At 38.6% G+C, this 20176-nt stretch overlaps 1 protein-coding gene across 3 annotated transcripts in view; it reads left to right on the top strand.

Moving 5' to 3' along the window:
• The first annotated feature begins 2320 nt into the window (after positions 1–2320).
• Positions 2321–20176, top strand: part of lrfn1 (leucine rich repeat and fibronectin type III domain containing 1) — a 168456-nt gene continuing 150600 nt past the window's right edge. For all 3 annotated transcript variants that reach the window (XR_005707836.1, XR_005707835.1, XM_040131848.1), the window contains exons 1-2: positions 2321–2423; positions 2637–3074. The gene's annotated coding sequence lies outside the window, so the exon portion shown is untranslated. The remainder of the gene's footprint in view (positions 2424–2636; positions 3075–20176) is intronic.

Below are 20176 nucleotides of genomic sequence, written 5' to 3'. Positions count from 1 at the left end.
AGAGAGGAGAAAATACATTTCTGTGACAGGAGACACTGCAGCTGAGAGGGAGTTATTTTTGGTCAGTAAATGAATCCAGCTAAATTGCAACCTTCGACATGAATAGGAACATTCTTGCCTATTTCGAGTCACACCTTTTCAAACAGAGCACTTCTTGTCAAAACCAAGTAAGTCATTCCCGTTTCAGTTCTTAAAAGTCTTGCAATTCTGCCCCCTAGGAGGTACATTCTCACCCAGTGTCATGCTTACATTTGATGTTTGTTTCCCTGGAAGCAAGCCTTTAACAACACAACATTTCCTCTCCCTCCTATTTAAAATCTAAATGCACTCCAGCTCTCTCTGGTATGTAGTAACTCAGAAAAACATCAGTACATTAATTTGGAGCAGCTTGTGTTCTTCCAGCGCATTCTCTCGCTGCTTCTGTTTTTCCACTCTCCTCTACACTGACAGGTTGTTGATGGAATAATGGAGGTGTTGGGAATGCTACAGCTAAGCCAATGATACAACACAGATTAATGCGATTGCAGGGTAAAGGACTCACAACAACCCGTATCTTAGACTTCAGCCCATGAAGTCATTAACCATCAGCGTGGAAATAATACAGGGTCATACAGTGGACAGATAATGACGTTTGATTATATATTATATATCTTTGCAAATTAACATATCCTGTATTTGACCTCAAAATGTAGCTGTAATGTGTGTTATAATGTGTTTGTATATATGGACTGTAATGGAGCTACAGATAACCCATAATTGTAGATAAGTATTGTTTGCTTTGAGAAGAATGGTTAATTATAATAACCCTTCACAATGACTGCTAAAAGCGCCCATGCATCAGTGATACAAGTAAGGGAAAAAAATTATAATTGCATAAATGATACATTAAACTACATAACTCCTGCTCTCTGTGACTAATTATACTGTTGCACAGTGGATGCATTGACCAGTGTGTTACAGTGAAAAATTAGAAATGAGAAAGAAATGCATGGACCTTGCCAGCTGGTTATTGTAAGAGTCATTCCTCACAACGGGCACCTTTTGGACCCAGTGATATTTTCACGTATTTATTCTCCATCCTTTGAGCGTTTCTGTCACAGAGTGGACAAGTTTAATTTGCAGGGAAATATGTTGATGAAGCACACGCACCTAAATTATCTGGACTCTAGGCAAATCACACAAACCACGACATATCCACTCTGTTACCGTCATGCACACAATTGTCTTGTAAATGAATCTCCCTTTGCTGCCATGGCATGCTATAGAAAACTATTTATTTGATAACATACCTTTTTACTACATTAAATTGAATGTATTTTGCCAGGAAAATGTTTTTTTTTTGAGTCACACAGTATAACTTAATTTTATACCCCGCGGTTACATTCTGTTGGTTGACCATAGACTGTATGGTGGTGACGTTATCAAAATGTGTGACATGTCAAAATATGTTAGTTGAAAAGAGCCTTTTATAATAATTTTTGTATCACACAGGTAAATCATATAATGCCATAATATATTTTTGTCAAGTACAGCAAGTGACTGTTGTTTTAGTTCAATTTCAATTCTTTCTGCATTCAGGCATTCAGGTATAAATGTCATTCCTCTTCCCATATGTTTAGCTATGATGTTTATTGGCTCATTTAGCATTTCTGACAGTTTTTAAAACAAAGTGTCCATCACGACACTGTGCTTGCAATACTGCATTGCTTTGGTTTGTCATAAAACACTATGTAGGCCCCAAAAATATACACACTACAGATAACACAGATATCAAAAAACATATTACCACCATGGCAGGTCTTACCACCTGTCCGCACCAATTTGCCATTCACCCTTTACGGCATTAATCAGTTTTACCCTACGCAGTCAGATGTTAAGTGGGGATTTTCTATGGTTTGCTGGTTTGTGCCTCTAGTAATGGAATCGCTGTTTTACAGTTGAGATTTTGCATTGATAATTACATCAGCATCACCAGGCTATGCATTTGTTTTTTTCTCAAACATAACTAAGGCCATCCTTTTTTCTGGGGGCGGGGGACAAATGTCATTTGACATTACTATTTTGAAGACATTTCTAGCTTCCTCAAAGACTTTTCCTATACAACTGAATCGCAAACTTCAAGAAGAATATGAAGTTATTATTTCGTATCATGATGTAAAATAATTTGACAAAAAATTATAAGTAATAAGATTATGTTGAAACATTTTCTGCTTAGTTAAACTAATAATAAAAATTTTGGATTAGGTGAAAATTAGGCGATTCTCATATTTTGAGATATGTAACTTCCGGCCGCCATCTTTTTCTTTTGAGGGGGGGGCGAAACAGGTTAAAAATGTTGTTTCCTGTGTTCCCCGGGGAGTCTTTTAGTACCAGCTCGACGGGGGACCCTTTGACGTGCCCGGAGATGTCTTCAGAAAAAAGCGGTAGGAGTTGTCAAATGTCCCGCTGGGGTTTTTAAAATTTCGGCTTGTAATTATCTCTGTGAAAAAACTGGGCCTCCAACTAATTGCAAATTGTCGATGCAGAACAACCAAATGTAAAAGCGGGGATTAGTTTACGAGAATAGCACAAACTGCAGGGGCTAGAGACGGCCCGTCAACAAAATGTATCCTCTCTTTTCTTTTTTCTTTTTTAAGGAGAAGGGAGGCAAAGCCAAAAAGCTGGACGAGGACGTTAGCATGGACAGCTCGACAACTTTCCGGTGCCGCCCGTTGGAGGCACAGCGAGCACGAGGACACCGGAGATGTGCCCCCTGGTTGCGGTGACGGTTGCAAAGTTTGTTCATCCCTGAGGCAACGATGGACTGGACGTGCAGATGAACACCACGCTCTCATGGCCATGCGCTGCGGAGGGGACGAGGGGACAACACCAGTGCCTCAGAGAAACAACAACAACAACAACAATAATTCAGCACAGGCACGCAGGTGCTCACAAAGCGGCACGGCACACGGTGGACATCTTAAACGATGGGGCTCCCAGGAAGGTGTGTGGTGCTGTGTGACGAGAGGAGCAGGCGCCCACTCAGATGCTCCTGACCCCCTTTGGCGATATCTGGGAATGATTCAGAAGACAAGGTAAGTAAACCTTTAGAAATTAAAATGATACACTGAATTATGCACTGAACATTAACTTGGCATTATGCTGCTTTTATTATCTCGTTCTGTGTGTGTGTGTGTGTGTGTGTGTGTGTGTGTGTGTTTGTGTTTGTGTTTGTTGATTTGTTGATTGTTGAAGTGCAGTCACGTTTTGGGTTTTGCTCAGTTTGTCTGGGTTGTGGATTGTTGCCTGTGGACTGTTTAGTTGTTGATAGGTCATCTGCCTCATTCTTGAGATGTGTGTGTGCCCGCCAGCATGCTGTCCTGGTTTACAGTATTTGTGTAGCTCTTGTTGACTTGACTGGTATAAAGTAAGACCAAACAATGCGTAAAATTAACCCCTTTTATTATATTCAAAGCTGCGCTGCCATCCAAATGTGGATAAATTGCACTGTCTACTTAAGGTGTTTTTCTAAAAACACATTTCTTCCAGTGTTAGGCAGCTGTGTTTGAAAATGCATCAGACATGACTGGCTCAAAAAACAAAGGTCGTTTTCAGCAGTGCTTTTAGATTTAGATAGCCTGTATTAACTGTCTGCTTCCTCACTGCCTGTGGTAGCTTTAGGTATAGTTATTACCCCCAAGTAGGCTTCATTCTGTTTGGGCACCTCATCAACAGGAGTGACACGGGTTGGGGAATGTGCTTGAGGGGAGAGGAGGTAGTGAGGCAGGGAGGATCTAACAATACACTTCTCCTGTCAAAGCAAAATGTTGCACATATGAGCTTTAAGCACACTGCAGTCTAATAACTCTATAAATGTCTTGCATGTCAAGTTGTTGTTTTTTTTTTTTTTTTTCGGTGATTGATGTATTTTTGCATCACACATGTCACCAAGTGCCATGTGTAGGGTTTTTTTTTTTTATTTTATTTTATATTTTTACACTTTTGGGCTTTGGGCCAGTTAATATTTGTGTGGCTTACTCAATCCAATCTGGAAAACACAGTGCAACATCCCAGCATGCCGAGTAAACCGATGTCAGAGACGAAGTTGCAGACTCAGCTACTCTCAGTTTCACTAGTGTAAATGAGGCTACTGAAGCATGGGCACGTTTTGGCTCAGTAAACTTTGTAGATTCACAGCAGATGGCTCCTGGCCCAAGATCATAATAATGACATGCGATTTTCATCCCAGTCCCCCCCACCGCTTCTTCTACACTGAAACGACTCGACTACAAACTATGACAACACAGCAAAATGGGTTAGCCACCTCAAAAAGATTTTTTTCTGTAAATTTTGATGTAGATCAGAGCACCTCCAACTAATTACATTCACTGGGCATAGCAGGTGTGAAATAGTCTCTAATTATGTCTTAAGTGAAAACTAGCAGGAATCTGGCATTTTATCTGAAATCTCTCACTCACTGTTCCCTACGCAATAAACACTCGATAGTTTTTAGTGAGCAGTAATTTTGGATTTCAGACACTGATGAATCATTATTATTTTGATTCATCACCGACAGGCTTAGTGCCACATGATTGATTTACAAATCTATCGAATGTGAAGCTTAAGCTTTGCTTTGGCGTTTTTAACAAAATGAAGTGTAGATGCCATGGATGTTACCTGTATTGTTCCATTGTTGGTGCGATCATGCGGTGCATCAACTACACATAGAAAATTCAGAGAATCACATAAAATGGTGGAAAGTAAAAAAGTATGGGGAATCACTTAGCTAAGTGCTTTGGGCACGAATCTTGCTACCCTGGTGACAGGATGTCACTTTAAGCTTATTATGAAGGCATAGAGAGTTGAGATCCCACCCCACTTCTGAATCATTTTGTGTTCTACTAGTCTCCATTGCACAGTGTATATTTTCACTGAAGATTTGCATTAGAAAGCTGAAATGATACTGGGGTCTTAAGTCTAAGTAGAATAAATACTGTTAAGGTTAATGTTATTAATAACACCTGTGCTTGTCATACTATGACAAGTGCAAATGTCTGCTGTGAAAGAAAGGACTATTGTATGGTACCAGATCTAACCATTACTGTCAAGTAAAGTTGGAGCACCTCGACATTCAAAGGCCCTGCGTACCCACGCAGGTGTGTATAATAACTTGGCTGATGAGACTTCTGTTCTGGTGGAAGTTGGGAGAAGCTATGCTGGTAATTGTGTGATGTTTGGGAAAAAAAAAAAAAAAAACAAACATAAAATTTGTACCTTCCTAACAGTTGCAACAGAATCAACAGAGGAGTGAGGGAGATGTCACTCCAGCACAGCCTGTATCCACCCACCCACTCACTCAGTCCTGGGAAGAAGTGTAGTCGTTCCACATAGGTGAAACACGTGTGCGTGTGCATGTGCGTGTGTACCTTATTTACTCTGGTAAACTATTCTTCTATTTGTTAGAAGCTTTGTTTTGAAACCAGGGTGGTCGCATGGAAAGCCTGAAGCAGCGAAATGGTTCTACTGATCTATAAAAATATCTATTGCTCTTTATTATTTGTCACTGTATTTTAAAGTAAACTACTGTGTCTATGCTGGGAACCTGTATGAATGATGACTCAGTTTTTCCAGTGATCTGACTGATCAGTAGTCAGGCTGGTTTTGATCTGACCCTCTAAACTTTACCTGCTCTGGAGCAGGTTAGCCCTGCAGCATAGGTTACCACGGTAATCCGTCCCAGTTAAAATTGGTCCGGCTTCATGATACCGGAAAACCTGAGTTAAGACCAACGATAGCTGGATAATCAACTAATCTGGCTTCGTGGTACAGGCACTGACTGAGAGACTAAACCAGACTAAGAGAGTAAATGTAGTACAATGGAGTGTAAATCTTTCCATCATATCTTTTCTCATATTTTTGTTTTAAGGCCTCGGTAAATATTAACAGTGAGTGCAATGTTTGGAGCAGGGTTTGGTGTAGATTTTAGATTAACTAAGCAGGCTGTTTGCTTGTAGACAGAGCAAATGTTTTAAGACAGAAATTTACTTCCTCTTCTGCTTTTGTTTTATTGTTATTCTGTATCTCAAATTCAAAGCAACAGGGTTCAGTGCAGACCTGGCCAGTAGTGCATAGTGGCTTGTTTAAATTAGGTTTCTCACTGAGAGGGAACATTGGGAAGGAAGTACACACATGCCATGAGGTAAAAGCACAATAGTGACCGTCTTACTGAATAAAGTAACTACAATAATACTGAGGATCAGGAGAAGGACACAAGATAATGTGTTTCGGTTGTTACCAAAATGCAGCAGGGGGATGTCCTACATTTAAAAGAACAAATTAGGAAAATATGCTGAACTGGACTAGTGCAGGTTTTTGTTTTGGGAACTGAATTTAAGGCACGAATAAAATAACCCGAAAAGCAATTCAAGAAAACGTACACCATAGTAAGGAAATGGGGCTATATATTTTCCACATCAGATTGTGCTCTACTTTGCACAAAATCAAAAAATAGCTAAAAATTTGTTTGTGGGGAGCTGTGGGAGGCCTGCAATGCAGCATTTTGTGATTTCTTGGCATAAATTTTTTTTTGGAAACTGCACTCGGCAATGCCAAGAGGGGTGGAGACAGAAATGTACAGTGGCTATGCAGAGTAGGTGTGGCAAAGCAAAGAGAGGCAGATTTGATCACATTACGACTTGGCATGATGGCATGCCTCTGGCACTCTGCGAGTCCAATCCAGCTGCCAACCTTATGCACCTGTGGTCAGCAAGGACCGATGGCAACAAATCTTCTTGGCACAAAGCATCTGTTGTGTTTTATCTATTAGGCCAAGCAAGGAAGAGAAGCGTGCAACGATATCCGCTGTTACGGATTTTGTTCGGTGTGGTGTAGCATGGCTGTCACAGATCTAGCTGTAGCTCAAGTGTCTTTAGTAGAGACTATTTCTCAAACCTGTAGAAAATATCAAATCCATTTCATGGCAATGGCTTCCACATTAGTTAGATTTGCTCATGAGAAAATCTACCCTATAGCATTTAGCCGTAAATCTAGATCCTGCAAGACCACTTAAAGGATAACACTATCTACTTGAAAATTCTGGTTCAGATGCACCGTAACAAACTTTTCATAGATAAGATGAAATCCACATTTTACCTCTTATAAGAAATTCGTGGCCTATGGAGTTAACATCATCTATTTGTAGAAGGTGTTTTGTTGCATTTGATTTGATCTTTTATCGAACTATGGTGAAGTTGAGTCCCGCAGTGCACCTACAGTCATGTGGAAAATGAAGTACACCCCATGGAAATTATTGACTTTTTCAACATATTAGAGCAAACACTTGATCCTCTTTGATACAGTGCCTACAAATAAGTGTGATATACTTGAACAAAGCCACAAGGAAAATTAGCTTTTTCAATCATCTTTATCATCAATAGATGTAATGTTCTGCTGTGGAAGAAGTAAGTACACCCTCAGCCTAAGAAACTAGTATTGCCCCTTTTTAGCGGAAACGACTTCTTGTAGATGTTCCCTATAACTGTCCACCAGTCTCTGGCATCAGCTTGGTGAAATTTTTGACATGCAACATTCCTTCAGTTGCAAGATTTTGGAAGGTTTTCTTGCATATGCTCCCTGTTTCAAATCCCCCCACGACATTTCAATGGGAATCAAATCTGGGCTTTGACTACGCCATTCCATAACTCTCCATTTCTTCTTTTTGAGCCATTCCTTGGTGGATTTGCCATTGTGCTTACGATCATTATTTTGTTAAAAGGTCCACTTCTGGTTCAACTTCAACTTTCGGACAGATGACCTGACATTATCTTCAAGCACTCTTTGATATGATGCAGAAATCATATCAATCAATCAATGACTGCAAGCTGCCGAGTCCCGGAGGCAGCGAAGCAACCCCAGACTATAACATTCCCACCACCACACTTCACGGCTGGCATGAAGTTCTTCTACTTAAAAGCTGTCTTTGATCTTCACCAAACATGTCTACTCTCAAATCTTTGACTCATCTGTCCAGAGCACATTATTCCAAAAGGCCTGGTCTTTGCTTATATGTTTATTGGCAAACTGTTTTGCTCTAATGTTCTTTTTGGACAGCAAATGCTTTTTCCTGGCACGCCTCCCATGCAGGTCAATTTCGTGCATTATCTTTCTGATTGTAGTCGCATGCACTTTAAGACCAACAGCTGCAAGAGTTACCTACAGATCCTGTGATGAAATTTTGGGGTTTTTGGAGATTTCTTTTTGCACCGAACAGTCTGTTCTTGGGCTGAATTTGCTGGGACGACAAGTCCTGGGCAAATTGGCAGTCGTTTGAAATCTAGGCCACTTGTAGATGATTTTCCTTACAGTGGAATGAATTCTTTTTGAATCCCTTGCCAGACTCACAGGCATTCACAACTTTTTTTTTCTGTAGGCCTCAGAGAGCTCTTTAGATCTTGGCATGATGACACTAAACACTTATATAGCAAAGGGAACACCAGACCCTATCTGTCAGAAGTTATAATCAAACAGGTTCCACTTGCACTCCCTAAGGAGGTTCTAACCATAGGCACCTAATCTGGAACACCTGATTCAAATTTTACAGATCTGAAGGTGTGATAAATATATTGCTGTACTTACCTTTTCCAAGTGACTGATGTCAGTTCTATGTGTCATTTGTTTGAGTATAGCACCTTTTATTAATAGGCACTGTTTCAAAGAGGATCAAGTGTTTGTTTGGGGCGTACGTAATTTTTCACATGACTGTATGCTTTAGCCTGTAGTGTGAAACAGTGTGTGTCTGTTGAACTAAGAGCAAGGTACCTGCAGGTGTTTAGAGTCTTAAAAAGCACTGAATTCAGTAACCTCAAAAAAGGCCTTAGAAGGTATTATAAAGTCTTAAATTTAATTTAAAAAATGTCTTAAATATTTTCTCTTGCCTGCCTGAGGCAGTAATGTTATAAAATATGTTTGTATCCGATTACAGGGCTGCCAGCAGACTTTATATATGTAGAAAGTAATTGGTGTTGTTTCGACAGTGAATGCGTGCAGGGGGCTTTTCAGCCTTTGAAAGTTTCAGCTAGCACCTTCAGACCTATTGCAAGCACTGGCACTACTAATAGCTGCAGCAGCTAGGAGGCTCATTGCCACATTATAGGCAAATGTTGATTTTTATTAAAAAACAAAAAACCTTTTTAAACAAATTCATAAATTTTAATTGGGTAATCCATCCATGCAATTTCATTTGCTTATCCAAATCCAGGTCATGTGAATTTATATCGTTAAGAATTATTGTTATATACTGCTGGAAAGTACTAAAAAATGTGATTTATAATAAATGATTCTAGGCCATACCATCCTTACAGGTTTTCTACCATGTTTTGGCTTTGACAAGTATAAAATTGCATTCTATGTGGTATATTAAAAGGGTCTTAAATTCAAACTTTTAATTCAACTTGGTGAACCCTGCAGAAGCCCTATAAGAAGCTGGCTAAAGGAAATACTTCTATAAAAGTTTTGTGTTAATAACCCATCCCCTGTTTCCTTATACACCAGACTAAGAGGTTTCAGTGTTCAAAGAGAACTGAGCTTCCAAAAGTGGTATCCATTTATGATGTGTAAAATTGTCCCTACAAACTTCTGCAGTACCTGAGTCTGAGGCAGTTACTCTTCATGTTCAGTACTACACTACTGCTGAATACATTACTTCCACAAAATCCTTCACAAGCCTGCCACTTGCTCATTTACTAAACAGGGGACCTGTTCAGTTGTAGTCATAGCTTAAGCTGACCCGACACCATGTTGCTAAAGGGTAGCCAATGACTGTCTGTCCCATGTTGTATCAATGAGGGAACAATGACAGTTTGCAACTTTGTCCATCTTATGTCTATCGATTACGCCCCTTTTGGGATGTACAAGCAAAATGGAGGGATAGGTTCATTTTGTGAATGATTCCTCTGTTCAATGTAATATACAGCCATTTGGATTTCAAGGCTTGATCTTTACCATGACTTCATCTTGCATGTTGAATTGCCTTTCAAATAAAAACAACACAACTGTGTCCAAGGATATTTCCTTACGGCAATCAGCTGCACCCAAATGTAGGACAGCATGCTTAGCAGTATTTATTTATGGGTCAGAGAAGTTAAGAATTATAACAGATGTGCTAAAATATAATGAATATTTATAAACATGAGCAATAAAAGTGAGTCCATTTAAACACAGTTCTGATGGAAATCAAATGGAGGAATGAAGGAAAGAATAGAATGAAGGTGTTGCCTGCTCAGTGGCATGCTGAGAAAAAATGTGGCCATAGTCTACTTAACAATATGTAACTGAAAGATATGATTTCAAACACAAGCTGGTTGGAGAAATCCTTTACCTGGTGAGGGGACTGGAAATTAATTTGCATGTTCTACCCAACCATAGCAAGACCCCATCCTTAAAGACTAATTCTCACACTGCTGCAAACAGTATGTGTGGCATTCTGCGCCCGAGCCGGGGATTTAAGCAAAGTCAGCACATTGTGTACCTCACTATTATCTATATACAACTGTCAAGAAATAAGGCGAGGAACCTGTTTGTTTGTTCGACAAGGAAGCAAAAAGACCTACATCTGTGTTGGGGACTATTACCTGCTGCAAGTAAGGGCAGATATGATGGTTGGGAGAGAATCAAGAGCTCAAAATATTGGACCGAAGGGTAAAAAATAAAGATTTAAAACACCATTCCTCAAAATACTGACATATGTTTGAACTGAAAGTTGAAGGGGAGATGACTCTGCCGCAAGGTTTGAAGTTGCAGGGTCAGCGAGAAGACCAGCATGGTGAATAAGCACAGTTTATGAAATAGGAAACACAAATGGTATGACCATATGACCATGATTATGACAAATGATCACAGATGATGATAAATCATATGGCCAGACTGTTATTGTTTAGCAGAATTTAAATGTCCAAACAATGTAATTCCAAGCCTATTGTAATTTTAAAACGTTCACACATGGAGAGGCTTTTGTTTCTCTTTCATTATTTGTGAGACATAACACAACAGGGGAATAAATATAGAGAAATACAACAAAAAGACACCAACAAAAGTGTGGTGGTGTCGTGGGAGTGTTGATGGAGACTGTGGGTAAACTTTGCATATAAATACCTAGATAAATGTAGTAAAAATGTTAGTCACGTTTCCAGAAAACCAGCAAAAAGGAAATGTGAATTAATGCACGTTTCCATCCACTGCCGTTATGTGAATATTAGGAGATGGTTTATCAAGATAATTATCCAGGTGGGTGGCATTAAACCATTGCCGAAGAAGAGGGTGCAACAAGATGACGTCACGGCAAAAGAGCGCCAGTCAAACCTTAAACTGTGAAAAACGTTTTTCCACATGATGGAAAAATGGCATTTATTGTCTGTCTTGTATAAATTTGAGGACGGTGACAGTTTCCTTATCGCTCAACACAGATCTAATGTTTTCGTCTGCCGAGATTTTTTTGTGTATTATGCTGAGTGAAACACCAACTTTTCCACCACAGCCAAGGGTTAAAAACTTGTTTGTGAATTTTTTTTTAAGATTTTTTTTTTTTTTAATACAGAAATTGAAAATGTGAATTAAAAACAGCTGGATAGAAACCCACCTAATGAGTGTAGATGTAGACATGACTGAAAGAAAACAGGAAATAGAAGAGAGTCAACCGTTTTTTTTTTTTTTTTTTTTTTTTTAATGTAATGCATGACATTGGAAAAAGGGCCATTGAATTGAACATAAATCAAACATTGGTTCGAAGATCATTTATTTTTTGTGTTGTTCTCATATTGTGATCAATGGATATTCTAATCAATATTGTGATAGTTAATCTAAGACTGGGCTGTGTTTGAGAGAGACAGAGGGAGGAAAAGAGAAGAGAGAGAGGGGTTTTGTTCACTTTGGCATATCAAAGCTGAAAACCAGTCGTTGGCTGAATTAAAAAGTCATGTGGAATTATGTTGGATTCTGGAGCATGAGTTTATTCTTTGATCTCGATTCGTGAGATAAGACTGACAGATAATGTGTTTGTCTGTTGCAAAAAGAGTAGCAGACCTTCCTCGTGATTCATTTGGCCATAGAATGAGGGGTTTGTTACAAGCATCGTTGTTGTATCCCGTGTTGGTATTGGTTCAAATATTTATACTTTCAGTCTTTATGCATCTAAAAAATTTTATTCTATTTTTGTGCACAACAAGCGGATTAGAGGTGCGTGTGTGTGTGTGTGTGTGTGTGTGTGTGTGTGTGTGTGTGTGTGTGTGTGTGCGTGCGCGCACACATTAGACTGTGCGTACAGTCTAATGCTATCCAATACAACAGCTCTGCCGTTACATCTATCCTTACCAAGTTTATAATCTTCAGCTTTTGGTGACATCATTTGAAATTTTGTAAACTCAATTACATTTTTATTATTGAGTTTGTGATGAAAGGTGTTGCACTGGAGTAGAATATGAAAGATGTTTCTAATTTTTGTCCTTACCATTTAGAGACATTAGGCATATTAGGAGCACCTCTGAATACAATGCAGTCCAGTATAACACCACCACTAACTACGACCTCTAAAACATATAATTTCATTTACACCTCTATGTCAGTGTCAACAAAAAATGAATGTGATAGAAATAATAAAAGTAGACTTTATGGCAGAACATTTGTATTGGATTGCATTAGATTGTACAGGTGTACCTAATAAAGCGCCCATTAAGTGTAAAGAGTAGTGTCCTCAGTACAACCTTTTCTCATAAATTGAAGTTACTAAATTCAGTGTTAAAATAATTAAAATATTGTTTATTGCATCTTTAAGTTATGACTTAAATAGGGGATTATACCAGCTGACTCTGACTGTCCAGGAGAGTTTTGTTTGCCAACACTGGATGCTATGCTGTTTAGGGGGGCAGGGTTTTTTCAGATAAAGGGAAACAATTAATGGGATAGTTGCACTGTGACTCAATATTTAGCTGCCTCAGGGCAGGTTTGGTGCTTATCGCTGACCACCTTTGTCTGGAATTTGCATGTTGTAGTGTCCCAACGACAATTTTATCTAGTGGACTGGATTAGAGGTGCTCTATAGATATAAATGTTTGAATGATTAAATGATTAAGGTTTCTACCTTTTTACCCAACATCTATTAGGTTTTACTGGAGAGGATATTGTTAAGCCAGTAGGGAAAATTAATTACAATTAAAGGAAACTTCAAGCTTGATTGGAATTTGTACTAAGTTCCTGCATTCCTTTACTGTATTACACCAGCTTAGATAAATTTCCTTAATTGTTATTTAATTAAATATTTGCCATAAACTTATATTTAAAATTAAAGACAGACAACTACTCTTTCTAACTCAACTACAAACTGTGTCATGTTTTAAATAATTATTTTTTGTGTGTGTGAGTGAGTGTGGTGTCACAATTCGGAGTTTCAAACTGATTATATCTACTGAAAAACTTTGTGACGCAAAAAACACTGGGTTTATCTGATAAGATTAAATGTTAATGCAGCACTTTAATTTCTGTACTGTGTCTGCAGGCTTTTGATTTGCATCTGCCTTTGAAATCTGTCCTTCAATAACAATTTTGCATAATTCAGAACAAGAATGTATATGAAGCTGCTGTGTTCAGCTGGTTTGCTGTAAGGCTGTGAAAATGCAATGTATGATGGGTGAAACACAAAGAAATTTCAAATTTCTCTCCATTTTCTCATATATTGACTAAAACTGCATTACATCTTACCATTGCAACTGGACAGCTCTTATTGTTTAACAAGGTACGAAAAAGGTGGTATAAATTAAAGTAAGTAGTAACCGGTAATATCTGAATTAGACACCGATCTAGCACCACATACGAGACAAACCAGTCACATCATGTGTCACTGGTCAGCACTTTCCTATGATAAGTATTATGCAGTACATAATTGCATCGGCTGTTAGCCAGGAGGCAATGACAGTCTCATTAAAATGGAGCTTTAATTAATGATCTTGTCTGTTTATTACTATTGTCATGATGTGCATGAGTGCAACCCCTGCACATTTACACATTGTCAACATGACAGTACACCATGATGGCTATCTTTGGTTATGAACTAGAAATCAAGAAAGCGTTTGATTCATCAGGAAGGGTAGGTTAAACTTAGAAGCTGTCACAGAGCCCAGTTCCCCCTCCAGAAATACTGACAGGGTGCGCGGGGGTCTGGTCACTTTCATTGTAATAGACAGCAGAGAAGATTTGGTTTCTGCTGCAGTCACCAGGCAGCTGTAGTCAGGAGCACGGCTCTCTCACGCTCTTGCCCAGTAATTAGAAACATGGAGGATGGAGGGAAGAGCTTGCATTCAACCTTCACGTCCCCTTGTTTCATTAGAACTGAATTTTCACATCCTATTTGGACAACTTATGTCCTTCTTTTCAATTTCCCTTGTATGGTCAAGGTCACCCTTATAACCATGAAAATGTATTTGTTATCATGGTGTATTTGTTATTTTTGGTGTTCTGACAGTAATTACATTTCTAATATTACAGGTTGGATTTGTGCACTTTCTAAAATAAGACTTACTCCGCTTAGTCTTATCAAAAAGACTAGACTTTTCAATTGGTTTTCAGAATAATGAGTTTTGAGGTGTTTGCTCCTTATCCACACCACAACTAATTTTGTATGCCAATGGGGATGCTTGGCTTGCTGCCCTTCACTGCATGCACTGAGGGAATCCCAAATTCCTGTCATAAAAGCACAGGAAGCTGTGACCTCTTTTGAAAGACGATGAATCATCCTGTTATCGCCGTCTCTTCTGTAGGGACTCTCATTTCAACGTATCGCTGTCGTGTCAGGGCTTTGGTAAATGAAGTGGGAAGGCAGTAGTAATGACATTGCAATGGCATTCTCAAAATTGAATTCTGAAATCAAATTTGCATTGCCTCAGATATGCAAGCAATATTTATGAACCAAACTCAAGAGAGAGGTGATGTAGGATGGAGTTTAGGTCATACAAAAGGTACGATGATAGGAAGATCTGTTCAGTAATAGTCTTTTCAACTGTTCAGACCCAGGCTGGGGTAATGAAGCGTAGACAGTCATTAGCATGCCCAATGTGTGTCTAGTCAAATTACCTCTTGGCCTTGCCTCCGCAACTCAAAACAACTAGCCCTTCAAGTCAGCTGATTAAATGCAGCAAATCCCTGGGTTGGCTCTTTTTCTCTTAATTGGTGGTGAAACCTCAAGCCAAGTTCACACTCAAAATATCATTCTTGGGATTCCCTTTTAATATGCACTATATTCAACCTCACCAGGGAGCTAATTTATCTGGAAACTTTTATAGTTAAATGGTAAATTTGAAAGACAGTTGCAAATAAAAAAGGAAATCTGTTTTTTAGGGCAGTACAACAGCTCAGTTACATTCATTTGAGTTAACATATCCACACGGCAGCCTCATGCAGGGATTCGACGGTTTCACTTTGATCGGTGTTATTCTCTCTGGCATGCACATTAGGTCTGTATCTGTCCCCCACATCCCTCTGGATAGAACATGATTTAGACCACTGCGTGTCTTCGAATTGGCCAACAGTTAAAGTCAAAATGATTTATTTTTGGGGCATGAGAATGGGTGGCAGTTTGCTAGGACATTTCTTTCTTTTTTTTTTTTTTGCATGTCATCATAACATTAATCCACTGGTCCAATTATTCAGGTGAGTGAGACCTCACAAACATGGAGAACATTTGATTGATAAAAGGAGGAATTCTTGTTCCCCTTTCTAATCCGTGTGCAGGAACAGAATGAGTTTCAAAGGTCACTTCCATACCCCAGACAGACATAATGGATATGTCACTTCCATGTTTGTGGTGTGTCACACCACACATTAGCCCTGAATTGTCTAGCATGAAATTATATTCCCAACTCTTTAAGTAAGGCACTGGAAAAATTTATAAATGATAGTTTAAGTGTGGAATATGCAGTAGTGATGGGGGAGGTAACTAAATTGGGGGAGGTAACCTACAGGAGAGAATTAATAGTGGTTGGGTTTTGGTTTTTTTGGCTTGCCTTACAAAAGCAAGAATTAGACAACAGCATCATAGCACAAATGATGGTCAGAAATGTGTCACATTAAGCCATTTAGAGGTATAAATGATTGTGTTCATAGATGCGCCCAGGGTGAGGACACAGATTCACAGGCAGTGTTCACATGTGGCATAATGCCAAATTGAATTCTTCAGCCAAAAAATAGGTTGAAGCTGGCCTCTTGCCACAACAGTAAGTAAATCTTGCTTGTGCTAAATTACCATGTTATCCAAGGTGGATTTGATATGGCTTACACTGTGTAGAGATGGCTAATAAAGGCTGATATCGATGAATTAGAAAATTCAGGGAGTATTGTACTGTAAAATGTACAATATCACATCATGTGTGCTAGCCTCTTTTTTTCGCTGAAGAGGATAGGTTAGGTTACATTTTTGACTGTTAATGATTGTGACATTTCTAAATGTCTTGTAAAATAGGGCACATTGCCTGTCTTCGAAAGGGGACATGGGGCACCTGGTGGTCCAGAACTGGCAAGGGGCCCAGGAGATGGGGAAAAGGCTAACCTTTTAAAATAAAGTAAGATTAGGTCATTCATCCTTGTCTGAGCATTTCCATTGTACTGTTTTGCGCAGAGAAGAGATGAAATCACAGCAATCTGAGGGCCTCTCACACAAAACCTAGACTCTAAAATTAGGTTTCATGCTGCCCATCTAAAACATATAGCGCGACACACATAAAGTAGCCGAATATTGGAAAGACGCATAAGTGCATAAGTTTCCCACTATGTGATGGTCTTTTCTGGCATGAATTTGGTCCAGTCATCTCCTACAGTGTAAGGTCAATCCTTATCTCAGTTTACATATTGATCCTGTTAAGTCATTGTGTGGAGAAAAATATCTAGAAAGCATTTCAGACTTTCCTTTAAGTCCTCTGTCAGGATTTTAGTTATAAACAGAATTTTGCTTATCACATAGTTAACAGTGTTATCTTGCTATCTACTGGGTGAGAACTGTGGAAAGAGGTGTTGTCATCCCAGAAGTCATGGCAACAGTGCGTAAAGTTCAGATTGCTCGGAATATGTACTTGATTTCTTGAAGTGATAATTAATTCTACCCTCAGCACAGACCCATCAGAACCATTTTGTGTTCATTTTTAACTAAATGGTAATGCTTCTGTACTCTGATCAGCTGGCTGTCAGTGGGAAATAACTCATGATGGGATGCTGCTAATCTCCCAGAACCAGTGTTTGCAGTAATTAGCACTCTCTAGAAGTGAATATTCATATTATTTAAATTCATAACTGGATCGTGCTCAAATAAAGCACCTGACACGATTGTAGAACTACATTACAAGTTTATGATATTTTCATTATATTTACTCCCGGCTTGTATCTAATTCCCACACTTGTCACTTGGTGACTGCTGGAATATTTAGCTCATGACTAAATAACCCTCAGTCAGTGATGAGATAATTCTGTGTGAGACTTAAATATGACCTGAACAATAATGTCAACATGTAACAGGTAATTCTGATCCTTTTTTAGTAAAATTTTGCAGTACTTTTCTTCACATCGGCCCATTTGTTGCTCATTAATAACTTGTTGCTTATTATCGATATTGACTTTGCAGGTTCTATTCGGTGTATTATCTGCTGGTAGCCATTTTGTCCACATCATTATTATTTATTTATTACCTTTTTGACTTTTGACTTTTTTGACTTTGGCAATTCAGAGTTCAGTAACCAAGATAAATTGTTTGCATGAGAAGGAACCAGATATAGCAAGTATATTTTACATGATTTAATTTATAAACTAAATTAAAACTTAAATTTAAACTTGCAATGTTGCCTTTATTTTCTGAGCTGCATTGAAAGGATATATTTTGTAAATGGTCTACTGAGATAGTCCAAGCTATTGTTTTAATTGCATTCAAGATGCAAGTGAAAACCTAAAGAGAAAAACAGTGCTTGATTCCCAAACTTTGTACTTTGAGGGAAACAAAACAGCCGCAGGGAGTCTGAGCCCTGGTCTACGTTGGTGAGTCAGAGGCATCAGAGCCTCCAGTCTTAGACCTCATGTCATATTAAATGACCTCATTTAATATTTTCATTAAAGTGATTACACACAGAACCCTTTACAAATCTCGTGTCACTGTTGTAGCAAATTTTCCGCTCCGCCTCAAGGAAATTAACTGGGTGATGTTAACCTTTGGTGTGATAAAGATAAACCCCAAATTTGGGAGATACTTCTTTTCATGAGGACACCACCATCCGAAATCAGCATAAATCGTTTTATCATGCTTCAGTGGTGCTTAAATGATAACGCAATAATGCAGGCTCTATGTTGCACATCCACTACCTCTTTCTCAATTCTCTCTTCACTTTCACATCACGTCCCAATGCTAATGCCCATGGCATGTATGCTGTGGTCTGATGTGGGACCAGTCGAGTCAGCAAGGAGGTTCTGAGACACTTTGAAAGCCTGTAATATGATCCTTATAATCACCGCTTTCCTCAGTTTTAGAAGGCTATAATCAGTCGTTCTGGCATCGATCTCCTCTTTGCCTTGTGTGATGTTGCGAGTGTGTGATGTTACTTGGCAGGGGAATTTATTTCTGTGACTTACCGTGTTTGTGTGCTTCTAAACTAAATAATATTTTAGCCAACATTTTAAAGAAATTTTTAACGCTTAGTAATTGGCGTCCTTTAAGCAAAAGGGATTTTTTTTTTTTATTAATAAGAGAACTAATTAAACAGATTTTAGCTGTTCATGGACTGGTATCATAGCAACCAGATTTATTTTCCAGTCTGGTGATTAATGAGTAACAACAACAATGCCATATCAAAAGAATCAAAGGAGCAAAAATGCCGCTAAAAAAAAAACAGTAAAGTATACCTCTGAGAACCACTCTTCTTCAAAAGCGCAAGGCTTTACATTGTCAAAAAGCCAGAAATCACCAATAACAGGGATGTTACCTCATAACACAAGCATCATGTTGACAGTCCACATGCTGCGCTCCTTCACTTTGATGGCAACCATTTCAAATTAGGAGGTAGCCAGCTACCAAATAGTCTGACCTGCAGGTAGCACTGCGATGCCCTAATTCAGTGTTTTGTTCCGTCTGTGTAGAGTCAGAGTTTAAAAGAAATAGTTGCTTTACTTTACTGAAGAAACAACATGATGGCCAAAGAACAACAAAGCAGTGTTGGACTGGACTGTAATGGTGGGTTGTAATTGAATTCATGGTAAAGAGGCCTTTGGCTTTGCATTTAACAAAAATTATTCAAAAAGCAGGTTTATTATTTGAATTATGCTGCACCATAATAACGTAAAATGTCTTTGTACCTTTGCCTCTGAACGTTTTACAAAAGCAACTATTATCAATTCTTCATAATGCCAGGAGGCTCATTACTGTGGATGTCAACACCCCATTTTTTTTTTTTTTAAAAACATGAATACATTTCACTGTAATTGCTGTTGAATTATTAGCCGTGTAGACATTAGAAAATGAAATTATGAATATCCATTAACTATCCACACAGTGTAAAGCCAGCTGACAGGGTGATTTAGATAAATTTATACATGCATTACGAATTCTGCTTTTAATTGTGCATTTCAGTCTAAAGGATGGAGCCACGTCAGATGTATTTAATTGAATAATTACCTCTATTATACACTGCATGTTAAAATAAAGGTAGGCTATAAAATATTATTGTTCATGTTAGTTTATTTTAACGTGTGATTTCCATAATAATAATTGTTTATTCTATCACCAATCACCCAATGCATTATTTTAAATCCAGTCCAGTACCTTCAATGCTGAAATCATTGATGTTGGTTGAGGTTCTGCTAAAAAAACAGCATACACTGGACAGTAAAATAAACATTTCCTGTCAAGCTTCTCATTACTGCATCACCCTTGAAAAACCTGCTAAGGATACACAACCAAAGGAAGAATGATGGATTTTGCGAGCAGCATCTGCAGAGCCTGATAAGCCTAGTCCAGGTGGTGTTAGTGAATCGAGACCCTTGATTATCTCCATAAGCTCCGTTGCAGTGGCCGATTCCTAGATGTGGGTCTCGATAAGCTCTGGCCCACACATCACTTACAGCTTTCAGAAAAGGATAGCCAAGAGGATAAAGAAAGAAAATCAGTTATGATACATGTTCTATGGGT

Source organism: Xiphias gladius, chromosome 7 (assembly GCF_016859285.1).
Source record: "Xiphias gladius isolate SHS-SW01 ecotype Sanya breed wild chromosome 7, ASM1685928v1, whole genome shotgun sequence".
NCBI classification, from domain to species: Eukaryota; Metazoa; Chordata; class Actinopteri; order Istiophoriformes; family Xiphiidae; genus Xiphias; species Xiphias gladius.
The sequence above is the reverse complement of the archived record's forward strand: the minus strand, read 5'-3'. Positions and strand labels throughout refer to the sequence as shown.